The 11,487-nt window shown below is 22.5% G+C and overlaps 1 long non-coding RNA gene across 2 annotated transcripts in view; it reads right to left on the bottom strand.

Annotated features, from left to right (window-relative positions):
* LOC111633140 overlaps positions 1-11,487 on the bottom strand; it is a 71,780-nt gene that overhangs the window by 27,943 nt on the left and 32,350 nt on the right. Inside the window, exon 1 of one of the 2 annotated variants that reach the window (XR_002758008.1) lies at positions 8,230-8,456. The exons of the other annotated variant lie outside the window; for it this stretch is intronic. This is a non-coding gene — a long non-coding RNA (uncharacterized LOC111633140). Of the gene's footprint in view, positions 1-8,229; positions 8,457-11,487 lie in introns of those variants that run through there. 2 annotated transcript variants of the gene reach the window in all.

Here is an 11,487-nt window from a genome sequence, read left to right as displayed (position 1 = left end):
TAAATAAAATTTCTAACTTTAAAATATTTTTATTTTATTTTTTCTTATTTAAATAATTAAGCTATGAAAATTTAAGATTATATAGTCTATACTACTACTTGCTTTTTGGCTTTAAATAATTTAAACTTTTATCATTTTAAATTTAATATTGGAATTTAATTAATTTATTTATTATATTTATATTTCAATTTCATTTTTTATTTTTAAAAATTAATAAGTTGAAAAGGTTATGTAAATTATATAATTAACGTGGCCTAATTTAGTTTCATAGTTTATATAATTTTCATTATAGCATTATAAGTAAATTTAATGACTACGTTATTTTTATCTTTGTATAAATTTAGGTACTAAATTTTCTTCTAATTAAAGATATAAAAATATTTTAAATATAAAATCTTTTTTAAAACTAAATATATTTTTAAAGGAATCCTTAATGAATGAAAATATGTGGCACAAACTAATTAACTTTTTGTAGTTGTGATTTTGTAGTTTTTGTAGTTTGTAGAAAAGGAAAATATGATATAAACTAAACTAAATATTTTAAAGCTTTATTATATAAATTATAATGTATGTAATAAATTTTATTAATGTAAATTGCTGAAATTTTTTTATAATTCATTTATTAAATTAAGAATTTGAAAATATTATAATATAAAATTACATTGTAGACAATTTTATATTCTAAATAAGAAATAATATAATTTAAATTTTATTCCTGAAAATTAAGCAAAATGAAAATTACAATTTATATATTTTATTTTAAATCGATTAAAAAATTCATGGTCTAGCGAATAAACTTATAACTTATATTCTAAAATTAAAAGTTAAATATATATTAGTTTATAAAACTGTTAAATGTTATTAAATTTAATTGAATATTCTAAATATTTTAATATTATTTTATATAATTTATTGTTAATTAATCACAAAAATTTTTATTTAAAATCATTTTATATGGTTGCTTAGTTGCTAATTAAATATTAAAATATTTTATTTAGTATTTGTTAATAAAAATATTTATTAATATATTCAATATATTCTACACTAAAAACTATTTTTAAAATAGATTTAATTCTATCAAATGTATATAATTATGTATTTATAATTATGATTCTATTCTAATATTTCTGGGCAATTACTTACTAATTTTATATTATTATGTTTAAAAATTAAAATTAATTAATAATTTAAAAAGAATGATGATAATTTTATTTCAGGCCTATGAAAGAATATTCAATTATTTTAAATTTTATAAGTGGTATTAATTCCGTTTTAAAAAATTTTAAAACTGATGGTCATACTTTGAATTTTATATTATTAAAAGACAATATTTCTAAATATTAAGTTAAATTTAAAATTTTCTTATCAAATTTTTTATAAAAATGATTCTTAAATTAAGAAAATATTAATTATCTTGTATTTTTAAACTTGTTTTTAAAGTATTCTTATAAAATTAAGTAAACTTATAGTTTTAAAGCTATGTTGGTTATAATTAGGCTATTATTATTTTGTCATGCAATTACAGTAATCAGGACCATTTGTATTAATGAAAATGATATAAAAAAATCCTTATGAACACTTTTTTATTCAAAACATTATAAATTTTGAGCAAAAATGACAAATTTTGACAGATAAAATTATATTCCTAATATGCTATTTTTAATATCACAGGAACACGGGTATAGAAGGTGGCTCAAAAGTCAGTTAATCTTATTTTATGTGTTCCAGTTACAGTTCTAAATAGGAGAATGTTCTTTTACAGAATTTGGAGAAACGGTTTAAAATATGATAAAACGTTTTGCTATTTCAATAAGAACACAGTTTAGTCGTTACAACGGTTAACAGATTTCTATCATAAAGTATTTGAATAAGATAGGAATATAGTTAACTGATTTTTGGTTTACTCTGATTATTCTAGTAATTGTGTAGTTTTATTATATTAATATAAGTTACATCGAAATGCGACTAAATTGCAAAGTAATCAGTCTTCTACCATATTGGTGCTTCATATAGAAAACCGCTATTTTCTTAAATTGTTTTATAGTCTTCCTTCGTTGCTTTTTTCTTATAAATATCTCTATACAATTAATATTCTAATTTGTCTGTCGAAATTATATGAAAAATTTATTATCTAAAGACAATTCCGTCCAAAATAGTATTTGAAGTAGTCCTATTAAGTGTCAAGTAAGCCTAAATTAAGCGTAACAAAATCGCATAGTGCTCTAAATAAACATGAAATGGGAATGAATTTTTCAGCTTAATTTATTTTAAAATAAAATATGAGTCATTGTTGATAAAGTGCAATATTTGAAAAACGAATAATGATAGGTTCGATAATTAGAAATAAGACTTGCATTGTGATTGGTCGAATCGCTTTCCGACCATTCACGACTAACAATCACGCTTATCCTTATTTACCTTCGACCAATTAGCAAAAACGAATGTACTGTACGCTATGCTTAATAGTTTCTTCTTGTAGAATGTAGATATTAAAAACTTTCATTTGTAAAAGTTATTAAGTAATTCTAAGAATAGATTAATACATAAGCTAAACAAACTACGTTTAAAGCCTCAAGTTATGAGGCTTAATTTTGTCCTTAAAAAATTAATAGGCCTATATATATAGGCTATATATCTTATTATTGTTTGATGACGGGACGGAGGAAGGGCCTTTTATATATTATAGCTTAGAAACACGTATCTAAATCAGGCCTGATTATGGGCCTACATTCTTTAAAAGATACAAGATTCCTTAGCATATTTATACACTTCAAAAATAATTAAAATAAATTATTATTGATGTAATAACTTTTATATAGTACATTTTTAAATTTATATTTTCTAGACATATTTTAGTTAATGAATTTTATTAACTGACGCTATTAATTAAATATTTCTCAAAAAATTTAAGAATATATTCAGGCTTAGATATGTTTATTAAATACAGATTTTTAAAAGATTTTTTAGAAATTTTATCTTAAAAAAATTCAAAGCAATAGCATTTTCTAAAAATTATTATTTAGATTTATATTAAAATGTTATAATTTATTATAATAAAGAAATTTTAACTTTAACCAGTGAATTAACCTGTTCTGATTTAAATTCATTACTATTCTAATTAAAGAAAATTTATTTTAAAAAACCCCAAACTGGTATGTTTAAAACAGTAAACTTATTCTTTATTTGTAACGTTTGTAATCGTTTCAAATTGAAATTGGTCAAGTTGCAGCCATTCTCAGCTTGCAATGATTTAATACAAATTTAAAACCAATCCATTAAGTATAGAATATAATTATTATAGAACATAAATTAGAATAAAAAAATCAATTTAATTTTAATATTTAAGAATTTAATCGTTTATAATTGCTATAAGCTGAGGATAGCCATTATATGGCCGAAAACGTTATTAAATAAGGAGTCGTTTTGGCTTCTTAAACTTAGAAATTTGATTTTTATGTAAAGTAAGTTAAATTTTTAATTAACTGATTAAATTGTCTTAAGAAAATCTTTCTCTTATAATCTTAAACTTTTTAATGTAATAATTATAGCTCAGTATAATAAATTATTTTTAAATCATAATATTTCAATTTTAAGCTACATATAACGTTTTGTAAAAATTTTAACATCTTCAGATATTCTAATATATCGAAATTAAATATTTTTGAAGTTGTAAAACTTAGAAATAATATTTCTCTACTTAAACTTGAAGATCCATATGGTTGCTGAAAGCTAAAAAAGAATACATAATAAAAATATTTATATAATATTATCAATAACTTACTAAAGTTTATAATTTAAAAATTTATATCAATTTATGTATTTTTAAATAATTTAATTTAAAGAACATAATTTTCAATATTAAGTTTTATATATTTTAGATAAAGAAGATAGTCTACATTAATATACCTATATTCCATTTACAATATTCTACTTAGAGTTGGATTTAGAGTTAGACTTATTGTTGCCCTAAGCTGTAGCATATAAAGTTCTTTTCCCTCCAGCAAATGATAGGCCTATTTAAATTTAAAAGCGTAAGGCCCTAGTTTATAGCTTATTTAGCTACAGCTTAGGAGACCTCACACTTAAACCGATTCTACTTTTTTATATATTTCTTAAAATACTATAACTATTCTTTAATATACCCTAATAAACCAATTTTCATATTTAAGACAGTTTAGCTAAAGGTTAAGCCTAAAGCCTTTTCTAAATTCAAAATTGGCTTTATTAATTGCTTAAACTTTAGGCTATTTTAAAACAACGTACTATCTTTAATTTATAAGATTAAAAATATTAATATAAAAGGCAATTCTTTATATATATAAATAGGAAAACATTTTTAAAATAACTGTAGACCTCTAATGTGTGTATAAAGAGAAGTCTTACTTATAGGCATTAGCTAACTTTATCTTACAAATTTGAAAAATAAATGAATAAGAAATCTTAATTTTTAAAGAATTTTATTAAGAAACTCTTAGTACTTGTGAAATTCTTGAAATAAAATAAATAAGAAATTCTTGTTTATTAATCCTAGAAGGTCCTTGTATAATCTTAATCATGTTGAAATGACTATAAAGTTAGGCTTATGTTAAAGTATAGCTTATTAGCCTGTTTAATCAGATTTTTATAATAAATAACCTAAATATATCGAGAAATTAGTATTAAAACTCAAATTATTAAGAAATTTTTCGAATTAAATTAAGAATTTAATTTAAAATATAATTTTTTAATATTCTTAGCCAATTGTTACAGTACATAACACAACGTAAACAACCTACACATTTATATAATTTGAAATTATATTTACTTTGAATATATTTGAAATTATATTATTTACAATTAAGCCTTATATTTATAACGCAATTTTATTTTTAAATTTTAAAAATAATTATAATTTAAAGTTATTATTGTTTAGTTCTTTTAATTTAACCAAAATACGGCAATTCGATACTAAACCTAGCCTCTGCTTTATTTACATTTTTATTTAAATTATAAAATATCTTATAAATTAGTTAAAAACTTAATTAACGGATTATAAGATTATTTAAAATATTAATCTATAAATTTTAAGTATTCCTTAAAATAAAATTACGAGTAAGATCTATCTGACTCTAACTTTGTGTAGTAATATGTTAATGCTCTTAAGTTTTATTCCTCTTTGAAATTTATAATTTTTTTATTTTAAAAAATTCTATAGATTTATATAAATAATTTATTTTGTAACATCGCTAAATTAGCATAATCAACATAAAAATTAACATAAAATTATCAAAATAACCGCAAAAACAAAATTACATCATAAAACATAGGTTATGTATGAATATGGCTACAAAATAAATATTATTATTTACAATAATATGTAACATAGTAACATTTTATTTCGGAACTCTTCAATTTGTATATGTTATAATTTTTGAAAAAAATTAGACATTTTATAAATGATTTATCTATGCAATTTTTTCGTCTATCTTATTTTATAGTAAGGATGATATTTAGAGTAATTAAACTTATAATCTGAAAATATAATTTAACAATTTACTTTAAAAATAAACATATATAATCTAATATATAATTATTAATTGGGCCTCTTTGAGGTAGAGAAAGATCCCGATTAATAAATATACTTAGGCTTCAAAAGATATGTAAAAAGTTATATTTTTTAAATGATAAAATTTGAAGAAAAATAAAAGCAAATTTATCCTTATACAAAGAAATACAGCGGAATTAATAATTTATAAAAAGACCCCATAAATGTGAGGCCCTAACAAAATGATCCTGTTAGTTCCCTTGTGATAGCGCTTGGTTATAACTAACATAATCAAATTACAGACAAAATAAAATGCAACATTAAGTAAGAAAGATTATATAGGCTATATATAAATTTCCATATATTTATATATTCAGATTTTTATAAAGGAATTTAAGTTAACATATGAGTTTTTCAAGTAAAATTCCTTGTTGTTATAAAATAAACTAATACATTTATAAAAGGCCATTTCTACAGTTTATCTTAGAATATTGTTAATTGTAGATTAATATTCTTAAAATTTAGATTATAAAAATATGCAAATATTCTTCATGTTTATATGTCTAATAGCAGAAATTTACTTTAATAGGAAAATAAATTTACATATATTATTTTTAGTTTAAAAATATTTTCTGAATTATATTAATTTTAGAAAAAAACTACTAATTTTGATTCAAATTTCATATATTTTTTCTAATTTTTGTTAATAAAAATACTTTTTTTAAAACTTATGGTTAGTTGTGACATTATTTTCAAAGTATAAAAAAAAAAGATGATGATGATAAATCTTCATTCATTTTTCAATATATATTTATCATGAGCAAACAGGATAAAAAATTAAAAAAAAAAAAGAAAGTTAAAATGATGGATAGAATCATCAAACAGTTTTTAAAAAATACATTTAATGTCAAATCAATAAAATTTACAAGGATTTTGTTGTATCTCCTAAGGCATGTTATATGTTTTTCTTAATGTAAAATGGTACAAAAGCAATATTTTTTATCATTCTGACATTCTCTACATCTACATCTAACATAGAGAATGCATTATAGCTTTTTAAATATTTTAATTTAAAAAAATATATAACTTTTTATAATGTTACTGCCTGATACTATATACTATCAAAACTCATATTCCTGTTTATCTTCCATACTTTTTTATTTATTTATTTTTTTTAAGTCGTGCAAACTTGTTAGAAGAGATGATGGATTAAAACAAATCTATCACGATTTTGTTAATTATTGAACGATATAAAAAATTTGGAATTTTTTAATTAAACTTATGTTTAAATTGAATTTTGTCAGAGTTACTTATTATAAATTATACCTTTTAATTTTATTTTTAATAATTCTGATTATTCCTAAATTGTGTCAATTTATCAAAAATTAATAAAAAGTTATTTGTTTTTCAAAAAATTGTATTAAATTCTTAAAATACATTTTACAAACTATTAGAAATTTTTTAAGGAATGTTATTTAGAAAATTAGTTAGACCTACTTCTGCTTTTAAATCTGTTTTAATTTTAAATGAAAAATAATAGCATTTACAAATCCAAAAATAGATTTAAATAATTTTTTATGTTAAATTATATAAAAATTTAAAATTTTATATTGTCCAGTAATGCATTGTCAAAGTATACTTCCAATTTAAATCTAAGCCAAACCTATAGTTAAATAATTTTAACTATAATTTAACAGATTAAAATAAATAAAAAGGTTATAAACTTCTATAAATAAGCACAAATACTTCTATTTTTTTATTTTTTATTTTTTTAAATAAACTTCAACGAGCAAGAGTTAAAATATAAATAAAACAGATTACTAGATAAGAAATATTTGTTTATATTCTATCAAGCACGTACGAATATGAAATATATAAAGTAACCATTTAAAATTTTTCAATTAGCCTATCAAAATTCTTTATTAGTCTATACTGTATATGAACTTTCAATATACTTTCACCCATAACACGACAGGAATTACATGGAGTCGTGTTACTACACAATGCCAGACAATAAGCACGAGTTATGGGGGTTATAGAATGAATACCACATTCTTTTTTAGAAGTAGATTTTTTTAGACAAGGGGGAGATGTAAGAAAAAATAAAAAAAAAGAGACCCGGAAGAGAGAAAAAGTTCCCGCCCATACGACTGACGTCACGACACCGGAAAAGGAGGGTGTTATTATTGCTGACGAAAATCGATCAAAGATGTGTCCTGACTGTTACAGGAACGACTTATCCTTCAAGAGAGTCTGATATAGACGTGTCGATTATTTCGCAAATAGGAAGTTAGTGTTTCGGAGTGTTGTTTCTATCAGGAAAAAAACAAGCAAACAAAAAAGCTCGACATATATAGATACGTCTGTGATAGGAAGTATACTTTAACCATACAATTTGTCTCTTGGTTAAGCGAGTTTAAGGGACGCCTTCTCTTCCGCTAACTATCCAGTCAAAGCTAGGGTTGCTACTAACTACTTGCATCTATTAATAAGCTAGTGCGATGACGTAAGCAGTTTGCGCTATCAGGTAGTTCTATAGATTCCGAAAATCAGTCAGCAATATCGTACTAAAGCAACAAGTCTTTACGAAACGGACTGTACAAAAAGTTTTCGAGTAACTTTTTCTTTTTTTTTCGTTACAATATTTTAGGAGTTAATCAGCTTCGTTGCATGGTAAGCAGCCAGTCAATTAAGTTAACACTTACCTATAGTTTAGTCGTTATGATGTAGTGATGTGTAATGTCGACTTTAACATCCGGGATAGCTGAGTATAGTGTACGCGACGACTAACCCTTTGCTGCCAGTACTCTCAAGGACAAAATGATTTTACCTTGGAAAGGCGTTAACATCAATATGGCCGTTCAGGGTACAAAGGGTTAGATTTGGCTATGTGATGCTATCAAGTAGCCATGTCTAGGAAGGAACTGATAAAAACTGCTTCTGTACACATAAACGTTTCTTTATATTGTTGATTACATTTGTAAATAAATTGTCCTGCTGTCTAGACTGACTAACCCTCCCTTTCTTTCTAACTTGAATTTTTTATCAATACACCACAACTAAAGTTAAAATTATTTCCAAGTATTTTATAAATTATCATCATTAAATTAAACTTTAAAACACAAATTATTTATTTAAAACATTTGAATTTCTTATTTCACAACAAAATTCTTTATTTTTTCGTGGATGCATGCATATATAATTAACTTAATTTATTGTTCGTGATTTCTTAAAAATATATCTTAATTAATTTATTGTTAATTTTATATAATTAGTGTAAAACATTAAATAATAAATTAAATTTATAAGAATAATTAATTTTAATTTTAATAAAATTTCTATTTTAAAACATTTAACTCAAATCGTTTTAACGCATTTTTAAATTAATTTGACTTAAACTTTCTGTACTGTATTTAAATTTTCTACCTCAAATTAATCAATTATTCACCAAGTTTATTTATTTATTTTGAAAAGTAAGCTTAAACAAAATTAAAATTAATTCACTTTGGCCTAACTTTTAACAGAATTAAAAGTTAATTATAATTTATTTTATTGATCAGTTTGTAGTTCATTTATTTCTGCTTGTAATGTATAGGCATATATAATTTTCGTGTATTTTATTTCATTTTTTTAAAATATAAAATTTACATAAATAATTTCAATATTAAATCATAAAAATTATTTCTTATAATCTTCATATTTTCGCACTTTATGACAAAAAAGGGGGGATATTTGAAATAAGAGATTTTCATGATTCAAAAATGGGAGATATTTAGTATAAGAATGATTTATAAAAATTTATTTCAGTAATAAAAATTCTTATATTAATTCTTTAAAAAATTGTACTAATTCAATCTTAGTACAGACTTGAATTTAAATTAGTAATGGCGCTGACAATTGCTAGTTTTAGTTGTTGCTATATTGATATTCATGTGATTCGATTCTTAAAAGGCAGATAGTGGAATGACCCTAAGAAACTTTATAAAATAATACAAACTTTAAACAATTTATCTATCGACAATATCAATAAAAATAATTTAAATCTAACCAATTGTGTTCGATGTTTTTAATTTTGAATTGTGTTGTTGCTAGGCGACATCCAATAGTAGAATTTTTAAAACTCTAACGGACTAGTATTAGTATATTATAATATACATATATTATAATAATAACTTAATATTTATTTTTAAAAATAGTTTTCATAATAAATTAAGATGATAATTTATTTTTAATATATTTTAAAAAATTAATTTTTAATGTATATTTTATAATAAATTGTTGTATTTTGTGAGATATTTTAAATCAAAATCGGTATGTATTTTAGAAAATTAAATAAATAATTTTTAATAAAATTCTGTACAAATTTATATAATTTAGCGCATTGACATTTCTTTAATATCATGTATATTTTATGCTGTATTTATTACTATTTATTATGTGTTTTTAATTGCTATTGAATAAATAAATAAAAAATATATAGGTATATATATAAAATTATATTGAAGATTAATTTTTTGAGCTACAAATTTTATAATTCTTATATAATTCGATTTTTATCTGAATTGATAATTAATTTTAAGAATTATAAAATTGTTCCTTGTTTAACAAGGAACAAGGACGAATATTGTTATTATTTTATATAAATTAGTAAATAATAAATCTCGGAAAGGAAACGGTTTAATGTAGTCTTATCAAAATTTTTAGGAAATTAAACTTATATACAGAAGCCATGCTTATGATCTAATTTACCAATAAGTATATACTTTAAGTAGGCATACAGCTCCTTCATTTTCAAATAGGAAGATGTTCTTATATAATTGAAAATAATTACGACTCTATTTATTATTATTATTTTTTTTTGTTTTTTTTTTGTCATCACTCTATCATCTTCGATTATATTTTACGTGTAATTATTAACGAGTAGCAAAGATAATCTTAGCAATTATAATAGGATCATCCATAAAGGTGATCTAGAAGAACAGAGCAGTATTGTCCCATCAGAGTTCACTCAGGTGGGAAAATCCAATACAAAAAAACTTCAACTTCCAGGACCAGATGTTCGTCTTTATATGACATGTCCGATGTCCAGGTGGGGATTAACCCTTTCCTCCCATAGCAGCCGTTGATCGGAAGATACAAACTAGTTGGACCGGTTTGCATGTACCGTGCTTCGGGAAGTGCAAGACGTGGGAAGTTAACTTTTTAGCATTCGATGGCATCAAACATTCGAGTTTTCCCATCATACCCTTTCGTTTAACCAGTTTTGAAAAGTTTTTTAATGATTTTCGAATCAGTTTATATAATTAGATATTATGCAGTATACTGTACAGGAAGACGGGGTATAATCGATAATGGGGATGTCACAACGACTCGACTTCTCAATGAATTTGTTCCCGATCTATATACCGTGTAATTTTAATTAAGTTTTAAGTAATAAATATGTATTAACAATATTCTCATTTCCTACTTTTGTATATATATGTATATATTAGGAATAAAATTTTCAATGCAGAATTGAAAGAATCGAATGCTTTATAATTACTTTGAAAACGAAGTAATTATAAAGCATTCGATAACATTTAAACTAGAAAATCTTCAAAAAACCACCCACACGAGGTTTTCTATAAGTCTTTTCAGCGGTAGACCAGTTTTCTCAGCTTCTAAAACCCACTCTGCTTATCCTTCATTGTCATTAAGATAGACTTTACATAAAGTTCAAGAGTGCATTTCATGGAAAAGTGCATATATATAGTTAAATATTAAAATGCATAAGTTGCTATTGTTAATTTTATGATTTACTTCCTGTATAATGATTGGTGTCTAATAATGAAGACACTAAAATATCGAAAGAGTATGTCCTGAGGGTTTGAAAATCAATTTCTCGTCAAATATTAGGTAGGGCTTACTATTTTTTTAAAATAATTAATATAAAAAAGCATATATATATTTAAAAAAATATATCT

The sequence above is a fragment of the Centruroides sculpturatus genome, unplaced genomic scaffold, assembly GCF_000671375.1.
Source record: "Centruroides sculpturatus isolate CEXI.00-Female unplaced genomic scaffold, Cexi_2.0 scaffold786, whole genome shotgun sequence".
NCBI lineage: Eukaryota > Metazoa > Arthropoda > Arachnida > Scorpiones > Buthidae > Centruroides > Centruroides sculpturatus.
Note: the sequence above shows the minus strand (reverse complement) of the source record. Positions and strands in the feature narration are given on the sequence as shown.